The sequence below is a fragment of the Nyctereutes procyonoides genome, unplaced genomic scaffold (genome assembly GCF_905146905.1).
Source record: "Nyctereutes procyonoides isolate TBG_1078 unplaced genomic scaffold, NYPRO_anot_genome, whole genome shotgun sequence".
Lineage (NCBI taxonomy): Eukaryota > Metazoa > Chordata > Mammalia > Carnivora > Canidae > Nyctereutes > Nyctereutes procyonoides.
In genome coordinates, this window is record NW_026575032.1 from 3,264,503 (window position 1) to 3,280,249 (window position 15,747).

Genomic DNA, 15,747 nt, shown 5'->3' on the forward strand with positions numbered 1-15,747 from the left:
GCCACCTGAGCTCAGGGACAATGGGTAAATAACGTGCCTATGAAGCTCTGTGGAAGCTGGTGACAGAACTGATGGTGACAGCTAAGTAGATGTGCTAAGGGGGAGTTTCACGAACCTAATTAAAATGCACCTCTTAGCCATGAACCCAGGTCATTCTCTGAACTGGAAAAGCCCTGCATCGATATAGTTCCAACATGGAGAATATCTGTTCCACAGTCACTGAAATAAAACTTCTTCCTCAAGCTTCAGCAATGTGTCGTTCTTAAGGTTTTAGAGGAGAGGCAAAAGAGTGTTTCCAGATGTTTGAAAAATATCCTTTTAGGCAGAATGCTCAGCAAATGAGTTTCTACTTTGGTTGTACTTACCTTTGAGGAAGTTCAGAGATTTCAAACTTAATAGAGGATGTGAAATCCATCCTGAATTCAATTTCAGGTGAGTATTAGGTTCTTTTTAATTTCCTTTTTTTATGAGTGGCATAGAAATACCCTCCTTATCCACCTGGTATATGTCAGGGACAGTGTTGGACACGGTGAGCAAGTTAGTCACTAAATATCCCCAATTTCTTGGTTTCTACATTATTTTTATTACTCATGACACTTGTCAGTATTTAGAATTATCAGAAATAATTAATGGAGATGATGAAATTAATGTTACACTTTTATTCCTCATTAGTATATTAGAATGGTTATTTGACAGAGAGACACTATGTAAATTATTTTTTTTTGTTTTTTAAAAGACATGTAAATTAAATAGCAACTATGTTTTAAAGATTTTACAGAGATGTTTATTTACTATTATATAAGCATTTTTTGTGAATGGGAACAAGTTAAAGTTACTGGGTAAATACAAAATAAAAATTATATAAAATGCTGCTGAACTATTTTATGCATCTAAGCAATATTACAGACGACTGAAACCCAAATTTTCATGTGCCAAATATCCCTTAAGAGTTATGATACTATTAAAACATTGTCTGTGAACCATATAACTCAATTTCACCAATACTTCAAAATTTTCAGATGGCATTATTTTATAAAATTCACGATTGCTATATTTTTCTAGTATAATTGTATAACATAGATAATTTACTAAAAATTAATAGCTTTTAGTAACTTCTTTTGGTATATATTTTCTCTATTTCTCCCAATACTCTGAGACTGAAGAAACAGCAGAAGATTACTGCCTATTTATGCAGAAAATCTAAACTGGAAAATCAATAGCACAGCTGGAAAGGCTAATGAATTTAGCATTTAAAAATGCTTAGAGGTTCAAAATCTATCCCTGGGTCCCAGAGGTGGCTCTTTTTGATATAATCAACCCAAATGTGAAAACTTCGGAACCACTTAAACATCCACTGGTGAAATACGTTTGTCTAGGCTAAAACTTTCACAATTTTTTCTCGTGATTGTCTTTCATCACTCATTATTTGCTTCTGAAAATGTTCATTTCTTATATTCTCTTTCAAAAGACAAGTTGCTAATTGACCAGCAAGGTAGCTGGCCCTGGTTAAAGCTCTGTTATTGAATTCCTATAGTGGGAGTGAAAACAGAAATAGTGATGGATACCCATGTTATGCCTACAATTAACAGAGTAAACATCTTAATAGGCATAGAAGACACAAACAGATGTTCTAATTGCATGTCTGTGAGAAACTGATGTTTACTGGTTCCACTCTGGCTTGGCCTTTGAGACCTCAGGAAGTTTCTCTCCCAGTGGGGATTTCAGTGATTTATTGATTTCAGTACAATGAATATTTCAGAAACTAGCAGGATTTTTAAGAGGTTAAATACATCCTTACAAAGGTTAGCATTAATTCATGCTTGAAGGGAATGCTTAACTCTGCTTTAAACCAGGGTAAGGATGGTCACATTTGCCAAATTCCTGCCTAAGTGGGGAGGAACATGGACAGGGTAACAGAATTTCTACTAATAGAGAATGTAGAAATAAAACATTAGCACAGATTTTTTTTCCTAAACTGAACAAAAATGAGAGCTGTATGAATAATAGCAAACTCCTAAAAATTCCTGGTTGAAATGCTGATTAGTCTTGATCAAAACAGTAGAGATATATTTTAGACTTGCATTTGAGACACTTAGAACTAAATAATGTAATAAGTTCAGAAACTTGAAAGGTTTAAATGCTTAAGAAATGCTTAATTTACCAGCCACTTTCTATATTGAATTTACAAATTTATTCTGATGTAATTGTTTGGCCAGTGTCTACTAGAAAGAGTCTAAATGGTAATTGATGGGTACTTTGTCTTCCTCTGCTTTCTTTCTTCTTTGTCACATTCACAGATATTGATAAGCTGGTATGTCCTCATTGGTGTTAATGATGATACTCATTATTTATCCAGAATACTTATCCAGAATTTACTTCATGCCAGGTACTGTGTTAATGGTTTAAACAAATTATCTCATTAAAAGAATGGCATTACATCAGATGAATAAGTATGAAACATTGACAGACTATTATTTTGTAATAAATGAAAACAATATTTTATCTTCTTAGCTTCCCTTTTAAGTTATGTTCAATTACTAGTTACTTGACATAGGATCTGGCTAAACTTTTTCTTCTTTAGATTAAAAAAATAGCAGATAAGAATTTTGTGATGGAACAGGCCTCCTGCTTGAATATTTTATGGCTGTCGACCAGCACTGGCCATATATATATATGTGGCCATTTGGCACCTGAAGCATGGCTGGCCTGAATCAAAGACTTGGGATGCAGAAAAGAATTTAAAATATTATCTTAATATTTTTATATTGATTACATGTGCAAAAAAATAATAATTTGGATATACTGGTTAAATAAAACATAACTAAAATGAATTTAACCTGCTTCTTTTTACTTATGGCTACTAGAAAGTTTCAATTTTAATAACTGGAATTACTTCCCTTGTGAGCACCATACTGCTTCTCAAATCTAGGAATTGGATTGGATACTGCCAACTTCTTTCTTAGTTCCACGTTAATTTTTGCATGATACTTGCTTTACATCACAGTGACCACAGATAACCCAGTTTCACAAAGATAGGCCATTGTCTTAAAATATAGTGTGATCTAACATTGAAATGGGAAAAAACGTTGATCTAACAGTTCTCCTGGTGTCTAACACATGTCAAACAGTGCTATAATTTCCTCAAACATTTAAAATATCCAGTAGCACCTTTATGTGTTAAGTGAGGTTCCCTGGTATGTTTTGGCACACAGTTTGGGAACCATGAACATTTACTATTAAAAATGAAAAATTTTATTTTGTATATATTTCATAAGTAAGTAGAATTATAAATTCTACCATGGAATCAGAATATATAATCTAATTTACTTTTATGCTCATTCATTTATCCATTGGTTTAGTCATTCAAATTTTATGTAAAATATACAACACATGGAGGGCTACGTGCTGGTGACACAGCAGTGAGAACACAGGCAAAATTCCAGTCTTGTGGAGTTTACATTCTAATAAATAGAAACAAACAGATTTCAAAATACCAAGTAAACAAACAAGGCAATTGCAGATTGTGATAGGTACTAAGGAAGAAGTGATGCCACAGAGTGTTTCTGGGATGAGAGTGGATGATGATTGGCCAGATGAAGTGGCTAGAGAAGATGTCTTGAGGTGATCTCTGAGCAGATACCTAACCTGGGGAGTGGCTAAATCCGAAAAGGGTGTTCTGGAAGAAGCAACAGTAAAGACTTTGTGAGTGGAAATAACTTGGGGCATTTGAACAGCAGAAGGGAGACATTGTGGTTGAGGAAGGGAGAGGCTGATGTGACAAGGTGGAGGGGTTGCCAGGAGCTGTATCACGCAAGGCTTTCAGTGCTGCAATTGTTAGTTTAAGCCTGGCTGAAGCAACCGAGCACAATGCTTTGCATATAATGGATGCCAAGGAAATGTTTGTTGAACTCATGTAGATAGGCAAGTAATGGGTGCCAAAAATAGATACGGGGTCCAGTTTAAAAAAATAAGACTAAAAACTTGGAAGACAAATACCTTTGTCTCATCATTCAGGCCTAGCATATGCCTAAATCAGGTTTTTTTGGCCTGTACTACTAAAAAGTCAGAATTCTTTTTCTCGTTCTAAGCTATTCCTGCTTTGAGGCTGGCCTTCCTTGTCTACCACTAACTACCTCCCTCTTTGAACTTCAGTTTCTACTCCAGGCGTAAATTAAAGTTATCATTCCTGGCAATCCAAGCAGTATGTCGCTTCTGGTTTCCGGGTTCTACTGAATTAAAACATTTCCCTTTTTATAACTCTTTCCTGCTCCTCTAAGTTTCTTTTTGATTGATTTGATCTTTTATCCTTCCAGAAATAGACTTGTTTTATTCCAAGAAGGATAGATGACCAGTAATTTATTTCCTCATTTGGGATCAATCCCGGTTATACTACATACATGAGATGGTGGGGTTTGGAAAGCTTCATCTGGGGACCATCAAGGACTGAAATCCTGTTGTTTGGGGAATTATCTTGATTCGGTGGTAGCCCCTAAGTTCAGCCCCAGACAGATCATTTCAGAGCTCATGAAATGAAGGTAGACTAAATGAAGGTGTTTGAATCACGAAGTTTATTAAATAAATTTCAAGTATTTAGCAATAGCAAAGGAAAGGGGACTGAATAGATTGACATGATTATGATAGGAAGCAAGCAGATGGAAGGCCCATACCACCCAAGTCCTGGGTTACACCATGTTCACATGCTCTGGCCTTCCCTGCTAATAGTGTGGTTACGAGAACCAGGTGTAGGAGCCTCCCTAAGATGTTCATGCTCTAATCCCTGGAAACTGCAAATATGTTGTGTTGCTTGACAAAAGAGATTTTGCAGATGTGATTGTGTCAAGGGCCTTGAGGTGGGGAGATTATTCTGGATTATCTAGATGAACCTAATCTAATCACATGCATGCTTTAATATTGGAGAACATTTCCTGGCTACAGTCAGGAGCAGATGTCAGGATGAAGTTAGGGACAGAAAGATGTGATATTTGTTGCTGACTCTGAAGATGAAGAGAGGAACCACTAGCTAGAGAATGCAAGTGCCCTGGAAAAGCTAGAAAAGGCATGCAAATGGATTCTCTTCTGGAGCCTTCAGAAACGGATGCAGCCACTCGGAGACCTTGATTTTTCTCCAGTGAAATTCATGCCAGACTTCTAGCCCACAGTACTGTAAAATAATAAATTTGTGTTGTTTTAAGCCACTAAATTTGTGGCAATTTGTTACGGCTATTGGAAACTAATACAGGAAGTGAAGCAAAGGGGCCAGGCAGGTGAAAATTGCCATAAATCAATGCCCACTTTTCTACCAGAGACATGCAAGACGAAGGGTGCTGGCTGGTACCTGACCCCAGTTGTACACCACTGAGCAGCTATACCTTTTATGTGCTTTCTGAAACCAGGGAACAACTGGGGAAGGAATTTGTGGCTGTAGCCAAGATATCATAGCTGTCAATTTAAGGTGACATGAGCCATGACTTATGAATACTTAAGGTTTTCTTGATTTGTCCATCCCTTTCTATCTAAAAATAAAACTCATTTGTTTCATTGTTTTTATCTATTTTAAACGCCATATATTCCATTTATTCAGTCCACCTTTAATTTGCTTTACTGACTGACTTGCAGACATTTCTTACAAATTTTGTCCATTCCACCTCTTCCTGACTTTTATAGCTGAATTGAATACTTCCAAACAATGCTGCAAACACATATTGAGAAACCCACAAAATTCAGTCCTCCACAGGTGTGAGTTGAATGTATTTAGTTTTGTCCATATTGTTGAATATAGTCAAGAATGACTTGCTACCTTGATGAGTCTCACCCTTGTCTCATATTTCCAGTGGACCTGAGGTGATTGTCTTAGAGAGTTTTCTAGCACCTCAGGCTAAACAAACTTCAAATAGATATGCAGATTTTTCCAGTTGAGAATTTGTAAATTCTCTGTTTACAGTCTGAAAGTGAAGTAAACTATTCAGTTATGCCAATACATTGGTGAGGGCTTTGAGTACAAGGACAAATTATATCTGTAAATATTTGTTATGTATCTAATGTACACTTGAGGGATCATGTATTATGGCAATTGTAAGAGAAGTAAAAGCAATTTAAAAACTTTACGTGATTTTGTCTCAAGTTTTAAATATTAAAAAACAAACAACATACTATGTTTTCAAAGTAATTGCAGATCAAGGAGGTTATTGTCTTCTTAACTAGTTGAGAAAAATACAGCTTTTGATAAAATTTTGAATTCAAAATTAGAGACTAGACTACTTTGTGTTCTCACAAACAAAATGATTGGGTTTGTCTTCACTTTTCTTCATTTTAAAGTTGTTTATGGTGCTTGGAGATGGTCTGAAAGATGAAGTTTTTCCCGAAATGGAAAATCAGCTATGGAAGGACCCAAAGTGTTCATTGATAGATGAATAGATAAAGAAGATGTACACACATACACATATACATACCACAGAATGTTACTCAGCAAGAATGAGATCTTGCCATTTGCAACAACATGAGTGGATTTAGAGGGCTAAGTGAAATAAGTCAGAGAAATTTTTAGGTTAAGTGAAATAACTCAGAAAAAGACAAATACCATAGGACTTTTCTTATATGTGGAATCTAAAAAGCAAAACAAATGAACAAACAAACAAAAAAGCAGAAACAGATCCCTGAATACAAGAGAATAAAGTGGTGGTTGCCAGAGGTGTTGGGGAGAGTGGACTGGGGAAAATGAGTGAAAGGGGAGTGGGAGACAAAGGCTTGCAGTTATTAAATGAATAAGTCATAGGGATGAAAGGTACAGCAAAGGGAATATGGCAATGGTATTATAATAGCATTTATGGTGACAAAGGGGAGCTACACTTGTGCTCAGTATAGCATAACATATAGAGTTGTTGGATCACTATGTTGTATGCTTGAAACTGATGTAACATTGTATGTTAGCTATACTTCAGGGTTTTTTTTTTTATACTTCTGTTTTTAAAAAAAGAAAATTAATGTTCTTTTGAATCATAATATTTGTGGTAATACAAGTGAAACCAGGTTTCTTGTTTTAGTAATCATTGACTAATGGGAGTACAACCTATTTCTGAAGGATAGGAGTCACATTGTGCTCGTTGAATTTAGTTTATTAAGTCCATATTTGCATTTAGAAGTTATTTTTCTTCTCAATTTGTATGTGAAGAATGAGAAGGTATTATTACTACTTAGCTACCTCAACAAGGTTTTATATCCTGATACAGAAGTTAACAGAATATTAGGCTCTCTCTAATTATATAGGAATTATTAAATATGCCATTTTTCCCCTAAAAGTCTGTCTCTACCAAGTAGTTTTCTTAAGGAATTGATCAATGGCCAATATAATAAAATCATTTTCTTTGGGTTGTAAAAATTCAGTTAAACCATTCAATTTCATAGGAAGAAAGCACTTTTTAAACAAATGTTATAATAATTGAACTGGATAAGTATTAATTTGATTCAGATTTACTAGGATCAGCCAAGCGACCACTACTTGCTAGTCTGTTACAATGAGGCTTAGCATTGAATTTTCAGTTCATGTTGTCACCAGGTTGTTATTTTCTCAGAGATCAGTTCTTGGAGAATTAAATAAGGCCATTTTAGAAATTAGCCCATGAAGGTGTTAAAATTGTCTTATAGTCCATTAGTTACACTTTGATGTTGCCAGCATCTATTAAATAAATCAAGATTTAAGCAGCAGAGGGGAAAGATTATTGTAGTGGAAACTGTATTGCTACTGAGAATTACAAAAGATGATGAAAAGTCATAATAAGCTTATTTAATAATGGTAATAACATAAAATCTGAAAATTATTTAAAAATGCCATTTAAGAACTTTTTGTTAAGAGATGGTATAGGAAATAAGAAAGAAGAGTTTGAATTTTAACTCATGCACATGCAGATGCAGTGTGCATAATGTGTACAGCCCCACTCCAAATAAACTACACCCAGAATCAAATCCAGGGCAAATATCTCTACATCACTATTATGTAACTATAAATAGTTAGAGACTATTTATAATTTTTTGTTTTTTGAACATGAGAGCCTTAGTGTTAAGGGTCAAATTTAGAATTCTAAAATCCAGAATTTACAGCTAGCTCTTTCATTTAAAGAAAATCAGAATGCTTTATCTTGCCTAGAGCAACTGTTGCTCAAACTGGTTTGAGGGAAATTCCACATAAGGAACCCCACATGTGGTTCTTACCTTGGGGAGACTGAGGACAATCGCCAGCGGTCTGCAAGGTTCCCTCCTCTCACCTTAGTTTGGAACAATGTGGGGACAGGTGGGAGCCAGTTGGAGTTCTAGACGTAGAGAATGGGAAAAGAGAAGAACAATCCCAGAGCTTCTATACTCTGCTGTCCCTTGCATCTGTTCCATGTGTCTAGTCCATGTTGAATGGACCAATTCAGTAATATCTCAAATCATCTCCTGATTCCTACTCTTTCTAACACCCACAACACCAAACTCTTCACTCTTCCTGAGTGAAACTTCAAGATTCTTTTTCTCCTGTTCCAAAATTATCTTCAATGACTCTTTACATTATACTGAATTAAATGATTACATTGACATCAGCATTTAAAGCTTCTGTAATAAGATTCCCCCCCCGCCCCCTATTTTCAGTCATCATGCCCTTGATGTGTGCTCTAAAGTCTTTTAGGCATGTGAAGAGAGTGAGTTGGTAGAGAAATCATTAACAACATAATGCATTAGAATTACCACTAAGGTAACACAGATGTGGGGTTATGTGAAAATGAATTTCCATAAGGTTTTAATGAATTTGTATATGGCATTATTAGTATCAATTCAGTGATGTGCTATCTCAATTTACCAGTTGTGCTCGCACTACACATGAAATATGAGGTCCTCTATTTTAACTGTCCATTATGTCTATTATTAGCATTATGGGAAATCTCCTAGGAGATTCATTGTAATAGCAAAGCAGATAATTCTTGACTCCTGTTTCTTCCTCATAGTTGAGTAAATCTTATGGTATCTTTAAAATGCAAGGATCTGACAGTATCTTGACTCTGTAGAGACAACTGGAATCTACTGTCTGCAGAGAAGAGATGATTGGTCAGAACTACACCTGCAACAGTTATTTCTGAAAGAGCTACCAAATATCTATATGGGTTCTTATCTGGCCTGACAAAAAGGTAACCTTTAGAATTTAAAATCTTTATGTTCTAATATTGCCACTCTATGCTATGCGGCCTTGAGCAAGCTCGAATCTCAGTTTCCATCTTTGAAAGAATAAAATAAAAACCAGGGTTAAAGACATATTTAAGTAAAAATATTTGGATAAAAAAAGAACTTTGTCAATATCTATTTTTTTTGAGAACTAGCATAAGTCACATGAGTGAAATGAAAAGTAGCATGCAGGGAAGGAATTTGTATTTTGGCATCTATGAGGACAGATGTTGACGATTCAGCCCCCACTAGAAAAAAAAAACTATAAAAAGATACTTTATGTAGATTCACAAATGCCTTGTAATCATTTAATTCTAGTTCAACATTTTCCTAGTTGGGGGCAGCAGCATGGAAAATTTAGAAGCAGCCAAGGGTTAAGAATGGAGATGATAAAAATAGATGTTTCTGCTTTGAAACTACAAATATTATTTCTCTCACTCTGAAAATAGGTCAAAATAGCTTTTAAATATAATCTGTCTTATGGGGATTGCCTGCTAAATAATGCTTTAATGCAAATATTTAGACTTTTATAAAAATAAATGACAAAAGACAATGCTCTGTTTTGAAGTATCCATTAGATATTTAGACATATTACTTTCTAAGTTTTTTAAATTCACTGATCTTTCAGTAGAAATGTAAGTATTTATTTAGCATCTGCTAGGTATTTTTTTATGATGCCAGATGCTGTGAAGGATAATACCTCTGCATCCTTATTCAGACATATCCAGATATAATATAGTAAAAATGGCTTCTAAGCCCTAGTTCCCCAGAAAAGAAAGGCTGTGGTGAAACTCGGGTGCTAATGTTTTCTTGGGGGAATATAATTCCGAGGGAAGTAAGAAGGAGAGAAAAATGGTTGTTGAGTCGGAGAAAGAAGGAAAGTAAAGCAAATGTTATGTTACTATGCTGGTCAGAGCTTCACAAGAAAAAAACTGCATAAACAGGGAAGCTCTGGAGAAGCAATATGGGGTGTTGTGCACCAGAATAGTTGTGGAAGAAGGTGAAACTGGAAGAATTTATTTGCCAGCTCTTCTTTCCTTTCTCCACCCACCCTCTCCTTCTTTCTCTTGAATTTCTTGCACTTCCAGGTTCTGTTCTCTTGCCTTCCAATACAGCTCCCTAATCAGTCGGTGTCACCATAAGCCCCTCTGGGTAAGAGTTAGGTTCTGGTGATTGTTTGACTCCAACTGCCCGGGTGCACAGGAGGCCATGCTACTGGAAGATGAAATGATGTTGAGACAATGTGTCCAGGCTTTCAACGTGGGGAAGCCGGGCAAGTGGCAGAGGCAAGAGGTGCAGATGAGAGTGGTCCAATCTGGGGAGGTGTGGAAACTGGCCCCTAATGCAAATAGTAGTTACAATTGGACTATCCATTTAAGAAAGTGCCTTAACATGAGATGAGCATTGGGTGTTATACTATATGCTGGCAAATTGAATTTAAATAATAAGTACTCAGAGAATCAAGAGATCACTGGCTATTTTGGAATTGTTTTTGGACCTTTCTTTTAAGGAAGAGAAGGAAACAAACATCAAAAGTATGCCTGTACTATGCCAAGACTAATTTTTTTTTTTTAAGAAAGTGGGAATAAACATCTGATGCACAAACTTTGTCATGGAGAATAAGACATATTAAAAAAGAAACTAAGTAACTTGGAAGAGTGAAGGGTCATATATTCAGAATGCTAAAATGGCATTTAAATAACAATTTGTACAAATGGTTAGCCAGATTTATGTCTTATATTTCATGGTCTGGTGTCAAAGAAAAAAAATCCTCTTTTGTTACTTTGATGATCACTCTTATGACACACCAGAGAAAAAATATAAAATCAACCAAAAATAAATTCCTAGTTTTCAAGCGTGATGGTGGATAGAAATAGCTAGCCTTTATTAAGATTTCTAATGTATTTATATACTTCTCTAGATCATGGAAAACATTTTGGTTACTTTCTTATTGTTCTAAAAGGATAGAAAAGGCATTGATAGTTTTTTTGTTTGTTTGTTTGTTTGTTTGTTTTTTAACTGTGAGTTCAAAGAATTGTGTAAGGGGACATTAGGAGAAAAAGATCCAGAGACCCAGTCAACATTATAGGTAGGTAATTGATTAAAAATAATCCTAAATTATAAAAGTAAGATAAATGATAAGGTTTGTCTTAGTTTTAGACTCACTTTTTTCTTCACAGAAAATTTAGTTTTCTATCCTTTTTGAGACAGCGCCTCTCTAAGGGTAGTGTATTAACGATGAAATATGCAACCGAATCTTTATAAAAAGCATTTTATGTCAATAAATAGAATATTCATTCTTTAAAGAAAACTTGTAAAACTAGTTGCTAATGCTGAAAGGAGTAGAAAAGTTGAGATTTTTGTTAGTTCTGTTTCTAGTGAAGTGGTCTTGTAGGTTGAGGCAAGGCTGGGGTGAGTGTGGAGCATGTTTGGCAGCCTGAAGTCCTCCATCTGGGTTAATAGCATAATTCTCTCTCTGTAGTGAGTTTTGGGTAACAATTATTGATCTAATTATCTGTGGTTTCTGCTTCTCAGGGAATTATGCTTTTCTTGGACTTCTTATAAATCCTCTGTTGGATATCTCTACCAAATTGGAAACCAAAGTTCAAGGGATCTTCACCACTTTTCTGTCTCTATAATATTCATGTGAGCCACACACTGAGGTGAAGAGGAGGTTGACACAGGCCCCTTGGAGTGACAAATTAGAGTTTGGAACTTCATGCTCTATGTAACAGACCTTCCTTACGATTGTGGTGCATTCCTTCCAATCCTTCCTAATGGAGTAGAAGTGTTGTAAAAATCAAAGAAACTCTTGACGATTGTGTAGCATAATCTTTGCCAGTTCTGAACATAGTAAAGCTAAATGCCTTTGAAGCTTTCCAACACATAAAATGAAGTCTGTATGTAATCCCTATACTACTGAAGCAGGCTGCTTGTTGAATAGTCTTTTACAGGATTTGTCTCATTTTGTAATATGACTGGAGCCATTGTCAGCCAATCATCCTTCTTTCTCTGCTAGGTCCTTCTTTATTATTATTATTTATTATTATTATTGTTATTATTATTTTTAGATTTTATTTATTTATTCATGAGAGAGAGAGAGAGAGAGAGAGAGGCAGAGACACAGGCGGAGGGAGTAGCAGGCTCCATGCAGGGAGCCCGACATAGGACTCGATCCTGGGTCTCCAGGATCACTCCCCAGGCTGAAGGCAGCGCTAAACGTCTAAGCCACTAGGGATGCCCTGCTAGGTCCTTCTAACATTGTTGTAACTTAGGTTCTCAGTCACTAGCACAGGTAACTCTAGAGTCAATAGAACTCATGAAATATTGTGGCAAGCTTTACCCCAGTTTGGATAAGTAAGATATTTCACAATCTCCAAAAACTCATTAGCATTACTAATATTTGTTTCTTAAGACAAAAATACTCAGTATTATTCACTTTCACCACACATGTAATCCCCACAAGCATGGACATCAGAAATCCAATTCATTACTGTCAACATTTGTTGAACATTTTATTGGACCCAATGTGTTTGGCTCAGGCATATAAAGATAATCAAGTTAAAACAAAAAAGAGACAGAAAATCTATAGAAAACAAAAAGAACCAAAATATGATAAAGCACAACCATTTCTTAAAAGAAAATTTTAAGATTTATTTATTTTAGAGACAGAGAGAGAGCACAAACCAGGGAAGGGGCAAAGGAAGAGGGGGGGAATGTCAAGCAAACTCCCTGCCAAACATAGAGCCTAATGCAGGGCTGTATTATTTCATGACCCTGAGATCATGGCCTGAACCAAAAATCAAGAGTCAGATCTTAATTGACTGAGCCACCTAGGTGCCCCAAGCACAACCATCTTTTAATGTCAGGACAAAGACGTCTAGTCACATCATTAGACCTTGAGGGCATTACAATATTTTAGTACAATCATTTCTGAGCCTGGAATAGCAAGAAAACTTAATCTTTAGGCCTATTCTGCTTAAGAGGGCATAGAACACAAACATAGACATATGAAAAAATCCACCAAGTTGTTTGCATGTAAATTTTAATTCAATTTTATAAAAAGAAGGATAAAAATGTGTATTGCACTACACTTAGCATCATTAAAAAATGTCAGATTCCCTGGATAATCCATCACATATTCACCCACCTATCCAGACTATTTGTTGTCTGTGGGTTCTATATTGCTCAGGCTTTCAATGTTCCAATGTATAATCTGCATTAGCATAATATTCTTCTTCGCTTAATTCATCATTGCTTTTGGTGAATAACTTAGCTTCTTAAGCATTACCATTACCAATGAGTACCTACTCATTTGCCTAATGTTTTTAAAATGTTTTTAAGTGTGTACAACATAATTCTCATACTATATTAGTATCACATTCTTCAGTCTCATGCAAGAGACAGTGTAATAATTATAAAAAGTTCACATTTTATCATGCTTTGGGGATTTTCTAGAACAGTGAACTAGGCCAGAGCAATTTTCTGACAGTGGTCACAGATCTAGAACAAATATTCTGGTTCTCTGAAGCCCCGGCAACCCCCAGAACCCAACTTCGGGCTTGTCAGTTTCTGTTTTGAACATTATGAAACATCCTCCCAGACAATAGGTAGACAAATTGCTTTTGTGGTCGGAAAGCCTGCACTTAGATAGAAGGCAGGCTAAGAATGTGAATTTATACAGTTTGGAGAAGGCATAGAGATAATGTCAACTTTAATTCCTGTTTTTTTCCAAACACAGAGAATAGGCCAAAGGTCATGAGTGGAAATTAAAGAAAAATGGAAAACAGATGTTAGGAAGCTCACTATAGGAATGGAAACACAAGATGCACTGAATATTATTAACGAATAAAAAAAAGACCACTGCTTTAAAAAAAATAAGAACCCCAGAAAGTGAGATCTTATGAAAATTCAATTTTCATAATGATATATTTAAAAGAGATAGACTGCTGAATATCTTACTAAAATGATTTAATCCCGGTCTCATATCTAGAGGCACACTTTGGGAGCAAAAGAAGATCTTAAAATCACCCATTATAAAGCCCATCTAAAAAGATGATGCTTGAGAAACCGTTTCTTCTCAACAACTGAAAATGTAGGCACTTCTCCTGCCCAGCATCAAATGTTAACAAAGAAAGTTTTTCTTTTCTTCCAATTGACAGTGGTTGTTCTTTTTCAAAATATATTTTTTCTTAAATTATCTTTCCATTAGGAAGCTTGAGTAAGTTTCCTTGACATTAATAAGAGATGTGCAGATTTACTATGGTGAGAAGTAAGCACCTGGGCAGAAATTCAGTTTAGATGCTAAAATACATCAAAATGACTCTCAGATGGATGGCTTACATTTTTTTTTTAATTTAAAGAGGATCTATGCATTTTGGCATGTTTTGACTTTTATATGTTATATTCAGCTAAAATAAAGGGAGATATTGCAAGATAAACAAAAATACATAAATATATGTATGATGTCTTGAAATCTATAAACACACACACAATGAACATCTAGAGTCTGTCTTCAAGCTTTTTCCTTTCTTTCTTTTAGAAATTCAGTTAAGATTTGTAAAAATGAGAAAGAGGTATTGTAACGTGATTAAAAGCAATTCCCCAAATTTAAAAGACCACAAAAAATTATGAGAAATTATTTAAAATACATATTTCTCAGTCTATCTTTTGATCCCAAAGCCCCCACTGATGATTTTCTTATGTGTCTATGTATTTGTTTAGGTTAGTATTAACCAGTTGACTAAACATTGACATAGAGGAGTTGGTATGCATCTGCAGTAGATATGTAATTAAGAGGATGTAATTAAGGATCATTGCTAGATGCATTTACATTAGAGATGTAATTACGAAGAAAGAAGAGTCCGTGTGGTAGCCAAGGCATGAATGCCAAAGTGAACTAAGAAACCCAGAAACTGAAATGAATTCTTTTGCAGGGGGAATGTCCACAGTCATCTTGATCCTGTATTGTAAGCATGACAGCAGTGGAATAAGGAAGAGCCTGAGAGTCACCATGTCCAGACGCCTTGGCCTCTACCAAATTATCTTCCCATGTCCTCTCTTGCTCTCCTCCTATCCTGCCAAACAAAACCCATGGCATGCTTTTTTTATGTGCAATTTTATTTTCTTATAAGTAGACACATTAACATGATGGATTTAACGATAGTTCATCTTATTTATGAACCTTTGGTTAAATGTTAATAGCCTGAAGTCAAGTATCAAACACAAGAATTTAGAGTTAAAGACCTTGAAAGCTGTGCTTACTGACTACACAACAGGATCCTGATCCAGCTAGGCCTGTTTCTTCAGCTGTTTCAGTATTAGCAACAGTGAACACTTACCATGCTTATTAAATGGCAGGCAGAGTTCTAAGCACTTTCAATTATGTTAACTCATTTAATGTTCATGATAATCACATGAGGTGGCTATTAATATTATCATTTCCGTTTTAATTTTGAGAAAACTTAGGCACAGAGAGGTTAAGTAATTTTCCTAAGGTCACACAGCTAATGGTGGCAGAACTGGGTATGACTGTGGAATCTGTGCTCTTAACCACCA

General features: G+C 35.5%; 1 long non-coding RNA gene across 1 annotated transcript; it reads left to right on the forward strand.

Moving 5' to 3' along the window:
• The first annotated feature begins 366 nt into the window (after positions 1–366).
• Positions 367–15,201, forward strand: LOC129504429 (uncharacterized). Its single transcript, XR_008663353.1, has 3 exons — positions 367–432; positions 2,298–2,386; positions 15,126–15,201. It is a non-coding gene; the product is annotated as an uncharacterized LOC129504429 (long non-coding RNA).
• Positions 15,202–15,747: the final 546 nt, after the last annotated feature.